Raw genomic sequence first — 20,036 nt, forward strand, 5'->3', positions numbered from 1 at the left:
ATTGAATAAAACATGACAAATATACAACTGTCCACGGACTGGTCAAATTCTGACCCTGGTATAATATGGTGAAAAGGGGCACAAAGAGGTTACTTCCGCCCTCGGGCCACAAGTGCTCCAGAGAGAATGAGGGAGGACTCTTCTTCCAGTACTGCCTGTCTTACAGTGCAGGAAGGGATCTTAAAGCTAACGATCCCCCATATCAACTCCCTGACATGTAAGTCCATCACAGAAATTCGAGAGACAAGGTGGTTGAGGTAATATCTTTTATTGGACCAACTTCTGTTGGTGATAGGTACAAGCTTATGAGCCACACAGAGCTATTCTTCAGGCTTGGGAAAAATAGTCCAAGCATCACAGCTAAATGTAAGGTGGAACAGATTGTTTAGTATAAATTATTGTTTGTCTCCCCAACCTCCATAGAGTGACATCGTTCTTCGACTACGAGAAAGGGACCAAGAGACTTTCTCCGTTGGATCATATGAACTGGAACCATAAACTCCCTGAACATTAAATCCCACCAAATGAAGGTCAATCCATCCTCATCATCATATCCACTCATTATACTCCACATCCAAACATAGCCACTTTATGAACTTCATACCCTCATATCTCAATGTCTGTACTTTGACCCATCAACCTGTTACCCCCAACTGGGGATATTGCAAATTATGTATTCCTTATGCCACCCAATCTTAAACCAAACATTGCACCCTCAATAATTTGTATGTTATTCCCTGATAACCAGAAACTTCTATGCTTAAGCTCTGTACCGTTCACTTTTTTATCATCTTAATAAATTATTGTTCCTCTCCCCACCCTCCGTAATTTCCTGCAACTGTGAAAAATTTTAATCAATAAAAAAATAAAAATGCTTAAAAATAAAACACCTATTTGTCAAAATGTTAAAAAATAATTGAATTCTTCCAAGTCTAGTCATCCATGGTATAGTACAGGGATCGGCAACCTTTGGCACACAGCTTGCCAGGGTGCTTACCCTGGCAGGCCGGGCTGGTTTGTTTACCTGCCACGTCCGCAGGTTCAGCCGATTGCGGCTCCCACTGGCCGCAATTCACTGCACCAGGCCAATGGGGACTGCGGGAAACAGCAGCCAGTACATTCCTCGGCCCACGCCGCTTTCCGCAGCCCCCATTGGCCTGGAGCAGCGAACCGCAGCCAGTGGGAGCCACGATCAGCCAAACCTGCAGACATGGCAGGTAAACAAATCAGCCCGGCCCACCAGGGTTGGCATACTGGCGGGCCGCGTGCCAGAGGTTGCCGATCTCTGATATAGTACGTGCTGTAAGGGACTATTCAAGGCAGAGTGGCCTGTTGACGCTACATTGCATCACAAAATGTCAGCCATTCCGGGCTCTCTATGTAATACAACCCACTGAGCGTCTACTCAGCTCAGTGTTCACCAGTTTGGTAGACCCACTGCCTCCTTCTGGGACATCATGGAAGCAGCGTGCATGCTCACTGCCCCCTCTGCTAATACCCACTATGCTTTCTCAATTGCCTAATTGTCATAAATGGGAGCCATGCTGGGCAGAGTCCAGTAAGAGTTTGGTTATCATGTAAACCAGGGGTCGGCAACCTTTCAGAAGTGATGTGCCCAGTCTTCATTGATTCACTTTACTCTAAGGTTTCGCGGGCCAGTAATATGTCTTTCTATGTCTCTTTCTATGTCTATAATATATAACGAAACTACTGTTGTATATAAAGTAAATAAGGTCTTTAAAATGTTTAAGAAGCTTCATTTAAAATTAAATTAAAACAGAGTCCCCCGGACCGATGGCCAGGACCCAGGAAGTGTGAGTGCCACTGAAAATGAGCTCAAGTGCCGCCTTTGGCACGCATGCCATAGGTTGCCTACCCCTGATGTAAGCATTACGAAGTCACCTCATGGGTCCTAAAACAATCAAGATGTGCTTACATAGCAGGATTGAGGAGAAGAACGATGGTCTAAGTGGTGTTCAATTCCCTCCTCTGCCACAGACTTACTCTCTGACCTTGAACAAATCACCTAGTCTCTGTGCTTAGCTCCCTATCTGCAAAATGGGGAAAATGGAGCTTTGCTATCCCACAGAGATCCTGTGTTTATCTTTGCATTAAAGATTGTGAAGCATTCAGATTTAAAAGTTTATTAGAGAATGTTTAAATAAAAATGATACAAAGAGTTCAAAGCGTCAGTTGTTACTACAATAAATGGGAGCCATGTAAATACCATAGAGACAGGTGCACCTCCTGTGGATGCAATGTTGCTGACCCCAGAATTTGGCCATCCGTACATAAACACCAGATAACGAAAATAAATGCTCCCAATTAATTTCAGCTGCTCTTTTCAATCAAAGCTAAAAAGGGTACCATTCAGTGATAACCAGGGCTGTTGACTTCCTATAGGCATATAGGAAAAACAAGCTCCCACTCCTGACATTTCCTGGACCCTGAACACAACATTGCCCTTGATTCTGTCCTTACATTTTATATTTGAGTAAATACTGTTTCTTTCTTGAACTTTTCATTTGGAATTTTTGCTTTCTGCCCTGTGCTCTAGGGATAAGCCTGGATCATCCGCCCCGGAGAAGGGAAGCAGCTGATAGTCCAACTTCACATGTTCTTAGGCAGAAAACACAAACCAACCAAAGAAATGTTCCAGTCTCTTCCTGAACTGTATTTATTGTGTGTGTATTTATGGTTGAATTTTGATCCTGAGATGATCTTACACAATGTGATGGGGGGAGGAGGAGGAGGAGAGAAAGACATCAGTGTTTTCCCCCTGAAAAGTGTGTGTATGGGAGGGAACCAAACAGGCAGTCAAAAAAGCAACATGATTTATTGCTTTTGGGGTTTTTTAATACTAATCTTTTAAACCAATCTAAGTTTTAAACATCTGGGACTAGCAATAGTGGAGTTCACATTAACAGAGCTTGGCTTTCAACAAACCAAACCAGAACTGAGAAGTTTGTAATGAAACTCAAATCCCATGAGAGCTTCATGATGAAAGTTTTGCCCACCTCTAATTCAAGTTGCACACAAAAATAGCTTGGGAGCAATCTCCACTACATGCAGCTTACTTTAGATCAGTGTTTTTCAAATGTGGCCACCAGGGGCTTTTCTTGTGGCTACAGCCTCCTGGCTGGTGGGGGCGGGGGCGCAAAGCAGAGGCCCCTCCCCTGGGGCTACCAGCAGTGGTTGGGCCCTGCTCCCCTCTGGAGACACAAACACTGGAGGAGCAGACAGCCAGTGAGTTCCCCACCTTCCTAAGGATGGTGCGGTCAGGCTTCAGCCCTGGAGTGGTGGAAGGCAGGCACCAGCTGTGGGGCTTTGGGCTCCATCTCTGGGTCCCAGGGTCCGTCTCTGCACCCATCCCCTGGGGCAGGACTTTGGGCTTTGTCCCCTAGCTGCACAGCAGCGGGCTTCAGCTCTGGCCCCTGGCCATGTGTCAGTGGGCTCTGGCCCCTTTCCCTCCTCCCATCACCCCTGGCCCTTGCTGCCTCCCTCAGCCCCCCATCCATTCCCCCTATTGCCCCTGGCCTTGCTGCCTCCCTACCCACCTGCCTGTCCAGGGCTTAATTTGCCCCCCTGGCATGCCAGGGCCGAGTAAGTTTGCCATGAAAAGTGATATTTGTATGCGTGTTAATATCACTTTTCACAGCAGATTTAATAGCTAGCTGGGAGGCTGTGAAAAGTGATATTAAAATACAAATATCAATTTTCACAGCAACAGACTTACTAGCTGACAAGCAACCAAAAAAAACCCTAAAGAAACAACACAAACGACAAGAATGTACAAAGCACCAAAAATGTGTTGTGAGAACCCCTGCCTTAGATCACTGTATATAGAGGGTACATTGCCTTTTTGAAAAAGATACCTTAGGAGTGTGATAAATTTACAAGAGGTCATTGTTGCTTTATATCTAGGCCCAAAACTTAGGTTTTCAAGGCGGGATCTTTCAAAGGTAGGTGAGGAGGTTTAAAATGTAAGTGTTTATAAATCCTAATATGGAATAAGCAACCTCAGCTTTCTCGTATCAACACCCAATGTTATTAGAGGCTTTTCTAATTAAGCACTTACAAATCCACTTCCATGACACTATATACCTGCCTCCCCCACAAATCTGCTTTTCTACCTCTATTTCCCACGGCTCGTATTTTACACATTACCCCCTCTGTCCTCGCTGCTCCTCCACCACGGCTGTCAATTCGTTCCCCACCTTTTTGCTTCTTCCTCTTAATTGTCATCTATCCACATTTTCCTCACCTAGCCACCACACAAATTTCAGCTGATGCAGAACGCAGCTGCCTTCTTGCCCAGTGTAATCAGTACTTCTTCAGGGAATACATTACACATGTGCTCTACACACTGCATGAGCTTCCAATTAGCTTCAGGGTGCAATTCAAAACCTGTGTATTTTAAACTGCAGGTCAAAGGCAGAGATGAATCTAAGGGAGGAGTTTAAATTGGTGTAAATTAAAACAATTTAGAATCTCTTAGGATTCCCTTAAACTAACAGGACCTTCCAACATCACCTCTGCAATTAGCTCCCTGAGTCTAATCTGATATAACTTGTGTGTTGAGGGAGCAGAAGACAGGATTGCAGCAAGACTATAAATCTGTAAGATAATGTTTGATACGCAAACAGGTCTTCTATTGTTGCTATGTAGAGTTTGTTGTTGGAGCACTGAATTATTTTTAAACAAATATTCTTTTTAAATAGACTCCGCACACCAATTTTGCTTTATGCATCAGGGATGAAATTCATCCTTGAGCATAAGCGTCCCCCTCCTCACAAGGTCGAATTTTTAACTACGCTCCAAATTCTGACTCACTCCAAGCGAGTGGGTTTGTTGATCCTTTGATCCTATACTATATAATACATAGTATTATGATATTCAGAATGTTGAGCAATGGGGGAAAATGCCAGCCAAAAATCAAAGTGACTTCGAGAAGAGATTTTCAAAGCCAGCTAGAGGATTTAGCCATACAACTCCCATTGCAAGTAGTGGGAATTACAAATTGCAGCTAAATCCCCTAGTTAGCTTTGAAACTCTCAACCTCAGTCTAACAAAATTGATTCAGTAGGGTAAGCACGCATCTTTCATGTTCTGCTACTTCATCAATGAACCGCCCTGTAGTAACACTGCACTTTGCTCACATGTACAAACAACTGCTTCAACATTAAGAGAGAGGTGCTGAAGGTGGACTTCCATTACACCTACACATTCTTTCAATGGTAAAACCAGCCCCAAAACAGCGAGGCTATCTTAAATAACGAAAACAGTCCACTGATGGGTGTCATAAACAGATAGTAAGGGTTAAGGTCTCTTTTACCTGTAAAGGGTTAAGAAGCTCAGTGAACCTGGCTGACACCTGACCAGAGGACCAATGGGGGGACAGGATACTTTCAAGTCTCGGTGGAGGGAAGTTTTGTTTGTGCTGTTTGTTTTGTTCTTTCTTCTCTCTTGGGACTAAGAGGGGCCAGACGTGCAACCAGGTTTCCCCAATCTTTCTGAAACAGTCTCTCATGTTCAAAATAGTAAGTACTAGCTAGAAGGCGGCTTAGTCTTTTGTTTGTTTTCTTTATTTGCAAATGTGTATTTTGCTGGATGGATATTTTACCTCTGTTTGCTGTAACTTGTATCTTAGGCTAGGGGGGAGGGAGTCCCTCTAGTCTATATAAGCTGAAGACCCTGTAAACATTTTCCATCCTAATTTTACAGAGATAATTTTTACTTTTTCTTTCTTTAATTAAAAGCTTTCTTTTTGAAGAACCTGATTGATTTCCCCCCCCCCCTTGTTTAAGACCCAAGGAGATTGGGTCTGAACTCACCAGGGGATTGGTGGGGGAAAGGAGGTGAGGGGAAGGTTAATTTCTCTCTGTTTTAAGATCCAAGGAGTTTGGATCAGTGTAACTCAAAGGGTAACCCAGGGAGGGGAAAGTCTGGGAGGGGGAATGGTTTATTTCCCCTTGTTTTAAGGCCCAAAGGGTTTGGGTCTTGGGTCCCCCAGGGAAGGTTTTGGGGAACAGGGAGTGTACCAGACACTAAAATTTCTGGTTGGTGGCAGCGCTATCAGATCTAAGCTAGTAATTAAGCTTAGAAGGGTACATGCAGGTCCCCACTTTCTGGATGCTAAAATTCAAAGTGGGAAAGATACTTTGACAGATGGTTAGTCAGTTTTATATTTAAATATTCAATTATAAATCATTAAAGTTTACATATATCTGAACAAGATAGGAGTTCAACGCATATATTTAATGCTTAATATAACTGCAACCTTCCCCCAATGTACATACAGCATCACCAGTGTACATAGTGCCTTCAGATCACTTATAGCTTACCACTAACTAACTGCACAAAGAAATATATTCAATACTGGCAGTGACGTATAATTATAGAATATCTTTTTCACTTGAGCTCCATGATTCCATAGGAGAAGAAAGTGAAGTGTAGACCTATCAGGATGACCAAAATCATCCGAAAGATAAAAATGAGAAAAAAGATGGCTTTAATGATTCAACAGCAGCCATAATATATGATGTTTAGCTTTTTGTCTCAAATATATATGGCAATATCACAAGCTTGTATTGTCTCTTTCTTCTTTGATTTAGCTTAGCTGTAACGGGTGGAGAGTATAAGTGATTAAAATATGTCCCAAATATTCTGTGTCCTCCTGCTACCTCAAAGTCAAGGGCCTGAACCTGCAAGTAAGGATTTGAGGCCCAGTCCTGAAAATGCTACAGTCTTGTCCCACACAGTGGGGTGACGCATGCTCTGGGGGAGTGACCTCTAAAGTGCACTAATGTGTTGCGCAATAATTAACCCGTGCAGACCCCGCGTGTTGGCACTAAAGTTTTCCTAGTGCGCTTTAACATGGTACAGTTTCAAACAGCACTATGTTGATGCTCAGCAGAAGGGTCCACCTGGACTCACTAATGCAGACCACATGAGTGTACTTTAGAAATCACACCTCTGTTGAGTGCATTACTCCACTGTATAGGCAAGTCCTAAGTGGTGCTGAGCGCTTGCAAAAAACCACTGAACTCAGCATTACCAGCTGCTCAGCACACGTCAGAAATTGGTGCTGTAAACCCCCAGGATCTTAATGCTATGATTCTATTTTTTCCGCTAGTTTCTGACAACTTAGCATAATCACACATTTTGTAGGATACTGACAGGGTTGCCAGCCCTCCAGGATTGTCCTGGGATCTCCAGGAAGTAAAGATTAATCTTTAATAAAAGATTATGTCATGTGATGAAACCTCCAGTAATATGTCCAGCCAAAATTGGCAACCCTAGCTACTGATGTTGTGAAGACACTTGACAGTCTGGAATAAGAGTGGCTTTTTTCAGGTTAGTTTAAACCTCTTCTAAAGCAACATAAGCTAAAGCAGGGATCAGCAACCTTTGGCACACGCCTTGCCAGGGTAAGCCCGCTGGAGGGCCAGGCTGGTTTGTTTACCTGCTGCGTCCGCAGGTTCGGCTGATCGCGGCTCCCACTGGCCACAGTTCGCTGTCCCAGGCCAATGGGGACTGTGGAAAGCGGCACGGGCAGAGAGATGTGTTGGCCACGGCTTCCCACAGCCCCCATTGGCCTAGAGCAGCAAACCGCAGCCAGTGGAAGCCACAATCAGCCAAACCTGTGGACACGGCAGGTAAACAAACCAGCATGGCCCACCAGGGTGCTTAACCTGGCGTGCCGCGTGCCAAAGATTGCCAAGCCCGCAGCTAAAGCATTAACAGGCACTCATATTGGAGTAAGACTGTCCATGTGGGGAGTTATATTGGTATAAATAGAGCAATTTAAATTCACACTCTCTCTCGTATTGGTATCTTTCCCATGTAAACAAACAAACCCTAGAATTTCTCAGCAGACCTTTAAACACAACTTATATATTTATACTTGCCTGCAGCCAATGCATTTAACATTTCTTTGATCTATGAACTTCACAGTTCATGGAGGAAGTGGGGGGAGGGGCAGTGAGAGAGAAGAGGAAGCACTAGGCACCTGCTAGTTTCAGTAACCACTCATCACAGCAACACTTCATGCAGGGCAGTCCCAGAATTACATTTCCAACCATCCAAAAGTATTAAAGACAATCTGATTCCTTACATATTGGAAACAAAATCCACAACATGAAACAAGTTACTGGTGCAGTTTTGTTCTGCTTTACTGTATGTGATATGTTAGTTAAACAAGGGAGAAAAACATTTGCCACAAAGGGTATGCCAACAATTTAATAAATACTTATATAGCATTTTTCATCCTTAGACCCCCAAAGTACACCGCTACCTCGCTATAACGGGACCCGATAGAATACAAATTTGGATATAACGCAGTAAAGCAGTGCTCTGGGGGTGGGGGGCCGGAGCTGCGCACTCCAGTGAATGAAAGTAAGTTCAATATAACGTGGTTTCACCAATAATGCAGTAAGATTTTTTTGCTCCCAAGGACAGCGTTATATTGGGGTAGAGGTGTTTATTACAAAAGAGGTAACAAAAACACCCATTTTACAGTTGGGGAACTAAAGACAAATTAACATCTCTGGCCAAAAACTTCAAAAAAGGCTACTGATTTTGAGTGACAAACATGACAAACCTTTGCCTAATTTTCAAAAGTGCTCAGTATCTACATCTCAAATTGACTTCAGCAAGAGTCATAGGTACTGCGCACCTCTGAAAAAAATCAAGTTCAAGTCATGTAGAATTGAGGAAAAAAACAAAAGCCATCCAAAATCACTGGCCTCTTTTTAAAATTGGACTTTTTCAAATAATTTGTGTCAGATGAAACAGCACCTAATTGGCAAAGCTGGGAATAGAAGCCTCGTCTCTTAACTCATGCTCTCCACTAGACATTATAATTATACATATCACAGTAATGCCCATGAGGCCCCAATCAGGATCCACGCCATATAATGGCAGTTGCCAAACACCACATATAAAAGACAGAGTCATCCCTTAGTCCAATAAAAGGATAGTGAACAAAATGTTCTTGAACAAAATGAACTAATGTGTTCCCGATCTTAGAAAGTACTAATTTAAGGATTTAACTTCTTTTTAATCAGGATTACTAATTTAAGGTTGAAAAGCGTTGTCTCTTTAAATCCGGTACTGTATAAAGTCTAGAAAGCTTTACACCATCCAATACCAGCTGCTTTCCTTGTGACCCTAACCTACTAATTTAGGAACCACGTTTCTTCCTGTTGTACACTTAAACAGGAAGTAGCTATGTAAAAATGTGCTGTAAACAAACCAACAAGTATATAAGCTGCTGTGGTTTTTCAACGACCAGACAAGCTAATGGCAATGCTGCTCTTTTTCATTCTCCACTGCTCCACACACACCACACTTCCTACCTACCTTCTAATAACTTAATTCAATACCAAGAGTAAGTCCAGGTCTATGTTAAAAAGTTAGGTTGACCCAGCTACGTTGCTCAGTAATGTGAAAAATCCACACCCATAAGTGGCGTAGTTCAGCCAACATAACCCCCAGACTAGACAGCACTACATTGATGGAAGAATTCTTCCATCGACCTAGATACCACCACTGAGGGAGGTGGATTACCTACATGGACAGGAGAACCCCGCTCATTGGCATAGGCAGTGTCTACACTGAAGTGCTTTGAAAGAATTTCACATCTCATTTCCTTTCCATACTTCCCCCTTTTAATCTGGGGTCTTAGTGGATCCACTGCAGTCCCTGAAAGTTCACTTTCTCATAGAGATGCTGGGAGGGGAAGATGGGAGAAGAACAGAAAGGGCCATAAGACATCTATATACTAACTTAATTCCTTCCTGAGTTATATGTGAAGAGAATGTATTTCTCCTGTTACCTGAGGAATAGACAGAGGGAGACATCTTGCATAGAACAGCAAAACCATTCAGAGCAGAAGGAATGTGGCACTGCACCTGGATCACTAAATGATCGCATTGCAATTTCTTGTACTGAAACAGAGTTTAAAGGAATTGGAGCACTTACATAGCATTTTTCACATTCAAAGTATTTTATTATCATTAAATAATTCACACAACATTCCTATGAGGTAGCTGGAGATGTATTATTATCCTCATTTGACAGATGGAGAAACTGAAGCTAGGATTAGCGTGCCATGATCAAGGCCACATAATGAGAGAGTGGGATTAGAAATTAGGATTTTTTGACTCCTGATCCTCTGCATATTCCTTCAAAATGATAGAAACTTGAACTAAGCTTTAGGCCACCTCTTCCACATATTTTTTCAGGGTAGTCAGAGCAGGAAATATTCACCTCAGAAATGTTTCCAGATATAGCTTCTTGCTCCACTATCTGTCTGTAACAAAGGCACTGTTTAACATTCCTGAACAACTTGTTTCAAGAATCACATTTTTAAACTAACCATTTGGATTTCCCTGGACTGTTTGGATATCTCCTTTTTGAAACTAAAATAATAGGTCTCACCAAAAGTCAGACTTCACGGTGAATGACTTTAAACTTGCAGAGTACAAACGATAATCATGATGGATAGAGTAGATGACTGATAGTCAAGTAAAACAGCTTTGTTTATGGCTCCTATGGAACTGAAAAATGTAACATAGGATAGTGCAATTCTAAATACATTATGCATCTATTGCCAAAATATTCTAGTTTACAAAACATATATCAGTAAGAGACTTTGGACCATGGTTTAAAACCGAACATAATCTAAATTGCCCTCAATATGTCGTAGCTCTTAATTCCCTCAAAATTTTATGTCTGTTTTGTATTCCTGATATCACAATCCAGAAATATTTTTTTCTTCCAAGCAATATATGGAGCCATCATTTTCTTCTGAGCTAGTGAAGGGACTCGTATTTAAATCATGCAAGCATTAAAGCCAAACATGACACAGCCACTTCTACTAAGAAAATAAAAATCATGATTTTTTTTTAACACAAACTATTGTATACACATCCTTTAAATCTGCTGTTGAGCTCTGTTACGATTTTCCCTCCACAAGTGAGAGGAATACTAGTAAGGCATGAGGCAACCATGATGCGGCTGCATACACTGCTAGAGACAGAGGTGGGAAAAGCCAGCATGCTAGCAGTGCTGCATAAAACGGAAGCAGCATGTCTGGGCAAGATATGAGCATGGCTCTATCTCAGGGGTTCTCAAACTGCGGGTTGGGACCCCTCAGGGGATCGCAAGGTTATTACATGGGGGGTCGCAAGCTGTCAGCCTCCGCCCCAAAGCCCGCTTTGCCTCCAGCATTTATAGTGGTGTTAAATATATAAAAGAGTGTTTTTAATGTACAAGGGGGGGGTTGCACTCACAGGCTTGGTATGTGAAAAGGGTCACCAGTACAAAAGTCCGAGAACCCCTGCTATAGCTTTACCCTTCAGCTAGCAATGTTAGAGCAGTATTGAGAGAAAAGTACACTCACTACACCTTTTATACAGATGCAGCAAGTGCCAACTTCCAGAAGAGTCCAGACACTGATGCAGCATTTTGCCTTATGTTTTCATAATATTTCCACCCATTACTAAGGAACTCAAGATGGTTCTCCAATACCTGCATCCTGCATAATCATCCTCTCAGAGCAGTTTGGCCCTTGTACCTTCATTGATATTTTCCCTTGTCAACGATTACATTAATGGAAATTGCAGACAAGTTCTACGTACAATTTAAATTAGTTTCTGGCAAGCATTTATAAAAAAACAAACTAGATCTTGGACAGTTTGAATGCTCATCTGAAGTAAAACTGTAAATAGGTATGGTCAGACTAAATACCTATACACAAAATGATTACTTTGACAGTCAAGGCAAAATTATTCCATTGACTTTTGCACTTGTGATCCAGATTGGAGTCAGAGAGAAAAGCTTTTTACATTGCAGATTACACAAGTATCATTATAAAATAGAACTAGATTTTGTGTGCCTAAATCTGAAACTTTCATGCAGAGGTAATCTGATTTTCAAGAAGACTTTAGGAATATATTTTGCCTGAATGCAAATGCATACTTATTAACACATGTACCACCAGCTGGTTGCATTAAAATTCCTAGTTTACATGTGCACAAGAGCCAACAGACATGCAAGCTGGGCATGCATTTTGTCCATTCACAAACTTAAAAATCAGGCCCAATACATTAACCGAATATGGTGTGTTTGGAGCAAAAATGAATAGGCAGGTGTTTCACAACTGACATTTGGTTGGCAGTGGTATCAAGATGGACAAGATTAAAGGTATTTGCAGTAAACTACCCCCACAAGTTAGGGTTGATACACGATTGCGAGACAGGGTGAGGAAACTTTCATTGCCATTGTCTTGCTATAGTTGAGCTCTGGATTAGTTTTCCAAAGGTACCAAGTTATCCTCTCTCTCAGCACTAAATTCACTTAATTTTTTTGGATGAGGGCAATAAAGGGACTGTATATCATTTAAAAAATGGACACCACACCTGCATAGTTTCCACATCAGTAACTATACATGTCGTAATTTGAACAGGAGTACTTGTGGCACTTTAGAGACTAACAGATTTATTTATTTACTTGCCACAAGTGCCACAAGTACTCCTGTTCTTTTTGCGGAAACAGACTAACACGGCTGCTACTCTGAAACCTATACATGTAGTGAGCATGCCTCACCCATCCTCACTGACTAACCCTCACTTCACCTCTTTAAATTTTAATTTAAGTCTTTTTTGGATTCCAAATATATTATAACATTTCTAAAGCCATAAGCAGAAAAGAAAAAGACATACTCTTTCCAGCAAATGCACAAGGGCATCTTGTGATGGAATATATTTTGTTAGTAAGACAATGTGTAAGAAATAAAGTGTATGGGGATATATAAGGCTGTCTCAGCAAGTGATAACTGATAATCTATTTACAAAGAACAAAATACAAAAAGGAGAAAAGAAACCTAGACTAAGGCTGTTTGAATAGCATTACAGCTAGAGATTTTATCTGTTTTGCTGGGGACACAAGTTTCAGTGATACTTCTGGCTCATATAGCAAAACCTAGATAACTGACTGTAAATTGAAATTTGTTCAGATGTTCAAAAAAAGTGCAAAACCACAATCATCCCTTTTAGTCTACTGCAGGGATCAGCAACCTTTGGCACGTGGCCCACCATGGTAAGACCCCTGGCGGGCCGGGCCAGTTTGTTTACCTGCAGCGTCCACATGTTCGGCAGATTGCAGCTCCCACTGGCTGCAGTTCACCGCTCCAGGCCAAGGGGGGCAGCAGGAAGCAGTGGCCAGCACATCCCTCAGCCCACGCTGCTTCCCGCTGCCCCCATTGGCCTGGAGTGGTGAACCATGGCCAGTGGGAGCCGTGATTGGCCGAACCTGTGGACGCGGAAGATAAACAAACCGGCCTGGCCCACCAGGGGGCTTACCTTGGTGGGCCAAAGGTTGCCGATACCTGGTTTACTGTCTTGGATTTTGCATCAACGTGTAAACTTAGATAATTCCATGACCAAAACAGGGCCGCCCAGAGTTGGGGGCAAGTGAGGCAATTTGCCCCAGGCACCGGATCCCGCAGGGACCCCCTACAAGACTTTTTTGGGGCCCCTGGAGCAGGGTCCTTCACTCACTCTGGGGGGCCCAGAAAACTGACGGGGACCAAGCCCCCGAGCTTCTTCTGCTCCGGGGCTTCAGTGGCAATTCAGCGGTGGGGGGTCCTTCCACTCCAGGACCCACCACCGAAGTGCCCCGAAGACTCGCGGCAGGGGGTCCTTCTGCCCCAGGACCTGACGCTGAAATGCCGGCTCTTTGGCGGCAATTCGGTGGTGGAGGACCCTAGCCCCCTAAATCCTCTGGGCGGCCCTGGACCGAAATCAAGATTTCCCCAAAACTGGCCATGCCAAACTTCCACACATAGTAAATCTATGTACAAAATAAAAATATGGTCATTCAGATACCGAGTAACAGCAGAGGATAATAAAATATAGGTAATATAATATATCTTTATTAGACTACCCATGGGATCCCAGTGGACATATTCACATTACAGGAACCATCATTACCACCAAATGACAGTCAGCCTGGCCAAAGACTGGAACAAAACAGCATACCTCACCCTTATAGATAGGCCTTGCTGGTCACGGATGACTAGATTTGGAAGAATTCAATTCTTTTTTTAACATTTTGGCAAATAGATGTTTATTTTTAAGCATTTTTCTTTTTTTTACTGATTTACATTTTTCACAGTTGCAGGAAATTACGGAGGTGGGGAGAAAAAAGTATTTCAAGTAACACTGATATTCAAAAAGTTAAAGCTTAAATAAGTCTTAAAACACAAGTTGTAACATCTCATCAAAATATATAAAGCAAATATCTTAAACTCAAACTCTAATATGTCTTCATGAAACGTTTTTCTTACTTTGCCTATCTATTTTTTCAATTATTATGCATGGAAATATTTTTAATTGGTTTATGAGAGTATGGTGAAATCACCATTTACTGATAAAAATCTAATCCTTCCAAGCCAATGGATGAGGTACAGCAGTGGGAGCAGTGCAGGGAAGCTTACACTGAATAGACTATCCGATATTTTTAATGAATACTGTCAGGTCAATTTAGATACAAAATTTGTAGAGAGATCAACCGAAATGCTTCCATGATTTAAAAAAATATATATCCTAATGTGAACAATCTGTTTGGAACTAAATATTTGCTGAAGTGTTTGCCACCCAAACAAAGCAATATTTGTTTAGTTTCACTCTGGTTCTCATGTACTAACAAATCTACCCATTTTCACTGTCTAAATAAAAAGCAAAAACATCTGTGTGGAAGAACTAAAGCTTTTTAAAAAATCTAATTTCATTTTAATAATCTAAGGTGTTATTGGTACCAAAGGCAATTATTTTCAAATAAATTTTAATCTATGTAAGTTTTATCTAATCTACTCTTGTAGTTATAGCACGTGTTTGACTAAACAGAGCAGTGGAGGCCTCACATTTGTCTAGACACCAGAAGTGTCTCATTCTGTATGATGAGAGTGACTTTTAAAAGGCTTTTGGAAGGGAATACTCTGAAGAATTTTTATCGCTTCAAACAGTGTTTCTATAACATTTTTCTCCAGATGGAAATCTGGATATAAAAAGAAAGAAAGTTTAATGCATAATTTTAAGAAGTCTTTATGCTGAGAGCTCATATCTCTCTTCACAGATTTCTTAATATATAGCTACTACATTCAAGCCTGAATCCACAAACACTTCAGCAAGAGAGAGTAACTTTATTCACTTTGGCAGTCCTATGTCAGTGGAACTGCTTACCTGAGCAACTGGCTCACATGCTGTGGTATGTGCAGGGGCAAGCCCTTAGTTTGTGGTTAAATGAAGTATACCTGGACAAGACTTTGGAGAATGGTCTGATCTTAGGTACTACAACCACCTAACTCAAAACAAATCAGACCTGGGATTGCCAGTCTTTAATTCACAACTTCTTTCCCGAACTATTTGTTATTTATATCAGGGCCTCTCTGCCTTCATGGCAAATTGCAATGGTAATGATAATTTAGATCTGCTGGATACTGAACATAAAATAAAACAAACCAAACAACCACACCGTGCCTCCTGAAATGGCTACAAATCACAGGGCAGGAACCCATCATAATATCAAACTACCACCTTTAAATCTTAAAAATTTCAAATGCTCAATATTTAGAGTTAAAAAAAATAAAAGATTTTCTTCTCTCTGAAATGACACATGCACTGTTTATTAATGGCTTCTCCTCTGCATAGACACTGGAAAGAAATCAAATACCATCAGTCATGGACACTGAGTCAGATCCTGGAGTGATAGGGGCTCATACAGTCAGTAAGTCTCATCTTCACCCTTGTAGTCTTCTCCAGTTTTCTTCCACAATGCGTTACTTCTATTCAAAATGGAATGGCTCACACAATAGTAAAAAGGAACACAAGGAGCCAAAGCTCAGAGATTGACTAGTTCTGTGATGGATTTTTGCAGTTTGTTGAGCTCATTTCTCAACAGGGAGGCCATGCCTGTCCTGGACCTGGATCATACCCTCTCTGGGTAACCACAATAGGAGGGGACTCTAGGGAAGGAAAAACCTTGATGATTCTTTCATGGCAACACCACTGCATACACAGTGCCCTGGATCTGCGGGAAACACAGTCTATATCCCTCTAACTATATTTCTCTTTTTCAGCTAAGCTCTGTGAGGCCAAGGATGGAATGAGGAAAAGAGAAGAGGAGAGGCAGGGCCGAAAAACAATATTCCAAAAAGCTGGCTGGATCCCTTCAAGCAGGAGATTCACACACATTTCAAATATTTGAGCTGGTAATAAAACCATTTCTAATGAAAAATGGCATGCCAAAAGAAAGGAAATTGTTCAAGAGAAATTCCTTTGACATTTTTCAGTGAAAAGAATATTTTGGTTTAGTTTGGAAATGTTTCATTTTGTTTTGATTCAAATAGAAAATTTCATTTCAGATTTTGACTTTTTGGCTCCCCCCTGTTTCTCGCCCCCCCATTGAAAAAAAGAGGAAGAAAGTGGGGGGTAGGGGTTAAAAACGGAACGAAAACACAAACATTTCAAAATGACAGTTTCCATTCTGACTCCATTCCATTAGCTGAAAAATAAAAATCTCTCTAAAAACGTTTTGTTCTCCATTTTGCTCTAATTTTTTTCCCCAGAACATATTTACACCATTTGTCAAACAGTTCTGTTCAGAACATGTGCATTTTAACCATCAGTCATTCTGCCCTTGTTCAAGCTGCAGGGTAAGTCTGTGTCATTTTATTTGAATGAAAGAATGAGATACACCTGACTACCATCCCCCTCCAATTAGATTATTTTTGAAACTGCATTTGGACTTCTCTATGCAGAAAAAGATTTTGGGTAACTTTTCACTGGGCGAGTAGAGTGTGAACATTTCTGATTCTTTTTGATGGTCAGAGTTGCACAAGGTTTACAAGCAGTAAATAATCCAGGCCTCATAAGTCAAACTGTTCTACTGTAGATCTACTACACTGCTACATCAACCTGAGCTTCCATCTTTTCCTGACATGGCCAAGATTTATGGAGGTCACGGTTACAGAAAGGGGGCTCTTGTGTTGACCCACTCTCAGCAAGTGCTAGACCCCTGTACAAAGCTGCTGAAGTGTGACTTAGTGAGGAAGGCTGTGTCTACACTGGCATTTTAGTTGCTGAAACTTTTGTCGCTTGCGGTGTGAAAAAACACCCCTCTGAATGACAAAAGTTTTAACAACGAAAAGTGCCTGTGTCTGTGGGAGCCGTGCTCCCGGGAACGAAGCTACCGCCCCTCAATGGCAGTAGTTTTAATTTGTCGCCAGGAGAGCTCTCTCTCGGACACACAGTGCAATTTACAACAGCGTGACTGCAGCGGCACCGTCGCACCATTTTAAGGTTGGCTGTGTAGACTCAGTTACCAGTTGCTGCTAATTAGTTGTTGGGTCTTTAAAACTATAGAGCTAGGTGGAGGATGGTGCTGTATGGAAACTTCAAGGAAGGAAGATTAGGCTGAAGTGCTGTGTTTGTTATCAGTAAAGCCAATATCTCAAGGAAGGAGATGAGAGTTTGATCATTAAGGCCTTGTCCACACACAAAGGTTGTGCTGCTTTAAACATATACCAATATAGTTAAAGTAGCAAACCCATCTTTTGTGGATGCAGTTGTACCAGTATAAAATGTGCTTATACTGTTAAAAAACTTAGTGTCATGTGAGAACGGGAATCAGCTGTACCAATACAACTGTACCAATGTAAGTATACCATTAAAAAAAAAAAATCACATCCCTAACTGAAATAGTTACACTGATAGAATAATTGTGTGCAGATCAGGACTAACTCAGGCCTTGCATGCTCTCACAGGAACAGAAATATTACAGTGACATTGCTATTTTTAGTCGTCCTATGGACTCGAGATTAAAAAGGGCAGCTGGAAATGAAATCGGTATAAAAGCAATTTTCTTGACTGGTGGACTTTTAAAAAAATACAAAAAAAAATCCAAGAAACCCTCTCGTATCTATTTGACCCTTTGTTCCCTCTGATCCTAGTTCCAGGCTTGATGCAGAAGTCTATTTTTGTCCCATAACTTTAAGTGGAGCATTTCTAGATATCAATCATTTTGGCAATAAATTGTATATGCCAGAAGCTCAGGGACATTTGGAAAGTGGAACACAAAACGCATATATGGGCTTTTTCATTATTCTCCCTCATTAGCAGCTCTTGCTGGATTAACTTGTTATACTATTTCAGTACTGGAGGAGCCTAGAACAGATATACATCATTAATTTCCTGCAGCAATTTCAGGTATTTCTAGTGCAGTGACTGACACTTCACGCCAAAATCTCAACTGTGATCTCACCCTTTGGTACCACTCAAGCAATAAAAGAGGGGCATGTTTTTGCTATAACTGGCCAGCTGAGAACTCCCCTGATTGTGGGGGGCAGCTGGCATAAAATCAGGGACTCTCAGATGGTGTAAAATTGGTGGACTAGCTCCTGTACCAACTCTCCCCAGCCCCCACTCCTCTACAGGGCATGTCAGACAAAGGAGGCGTGTATTGGAGGTAGGGCAGAGATCTGTTCTGCCACTGATCTTTCACTAGCATAGGATTATTTAGAGAAAATACACTAGTGGCATATTTAGAGTAATCTTTAGGCTGCTCTGATTTACACCTGGGCTGGAGTCAGTGCATAGCAGGGAGCTATAAAACTAGTTCCCCCTCTATATATGTTAATTATCTATAAAGTATGAAGCTTATTATGAACTAGTACAATTTTGGAGAGTCTTGACCAAAAATAGTCACTAAACTTTCAAAGAAATAGAAATGAATTCATAATATCACATCTAGAGCACCCTAAATATACAGTACACATATATATCAGTTACATTTTCCTCTTAAAAATCTATAACATCCAAGTAACATAGTGTGCCTGCCAATTTAATCCCCATAATTTTAAAGCTCTAATTTAGTGCTTGCAAATGTACTTGCCAGTTCTTGTTTCAGGGACTTTTGGTAACTTGCTCAATAGATGGAGAAACCTGTCTTCAGTGACCACTCAAGGGACCAACAACAATATTTCCCTTTATTGCAACTCTCTCTCTCTCTTTCTGATTTGCAGTTTGCCAGGAAAGAAACAAAACAAAACAAAACAAAAAAGTGAACATAGGAAGGTCATGGCCAGTAAGTGCCCCCACATGGCACTGTTTGTTTATTTTGGGAAGAAGGCTCCATTCACAAACCATGAACAACCTCCAGCCCTGCTATAACATCTTAGGGCGTGTCTACACTGGCACTTTACAGCACTGCAACTTCCTCGCTCAGGGGTGTGAAAAAACACCTTCTGAGTGCAGCAAGTTTCAGCGCTGGAAAGCACCAGTGTAGACAGGAGCTACACCTCTCATGGAGGCGAGTTCTTTAGAGAGCTCTCCCAGCGCTCCACCACGACTACACAAGCCACGTTAAAGTGCTGTCGCAGCAGTGCATTAGCATTGCCACTGTAGACTAGCCCTCAGATCTCCCTCCTGGTAGCAGCTGGGGCAGGCAGCTGAACAGCTACCATTATGAGAGAGGGGAAGCCTTGTCAGGGACGACATTACAACTCAGAAGGGGTAAGAGGAGGGTAGCATCTAGCGCTCCCGGCATCTGCAAAAAGCTGCTGCGTTAGCGAGGAGCAAGACATGCACATTGACTTTCATTCCCCACATCAGATATCTGTTATCGTGGCAAAAGGGTGGGTGGGGTCGCTGGCAGAGGTGGCGTTCTAATAAAGATGGAGCAGAATATGAGCTCACGCTCTGTGTCCAAAACAGTTAATGTGATTCTGGGATGCATAAACAAGGGAAATCTCTAGTAGGAGTAAACAGGTTATTTTACCTCTGTGTTTGGCACTGGTGCGACCGCTGCTGGAATACTGTGTCCAGTTCTGTTGCCCATAATTCAAGAAGGATGATGATAAATTGGAGAGTGTTCAGAGAAGATCCTTGAGAATAATTAAAGAAAGAGGAGGCTAATGGGTGACCTGATCATAGTCTGTAAGTACTTCTATGAGCAACAGATATTTGACGATG

General features: G+C 41.8%; 1 protein-coding gene across 10 annotated transcripts in view; it reads right to left on the reverse strand.

Moving 5' to 3' along the window:
- The window catches only part of TBL1X (transducin beta like 1 X-linked), a 268,281-nt gene that overhangs the window by 188,267 nt on the left and 59,978 nt on the right, over positions 1–20,036 (reverse strand). The window lies entirely within an intron of this gene.

The sequence above is a fragment of the Gopherus flavomarginatus genome, chromosome 1 (genome assembly GCF_025201925.1).
Source record: "Gopherus flavomarginatus isolate rGopFla2 chromosome 1, rGopFla2.mat.asm, whole genome shotgun sequence".
NCBI classification, from domain to species: domain Eukaryota; kingdom Metazoa; phylum Chordata; order Testudines; family Testudinidae; genus Gopherus; species Gopherus flavomarginatus.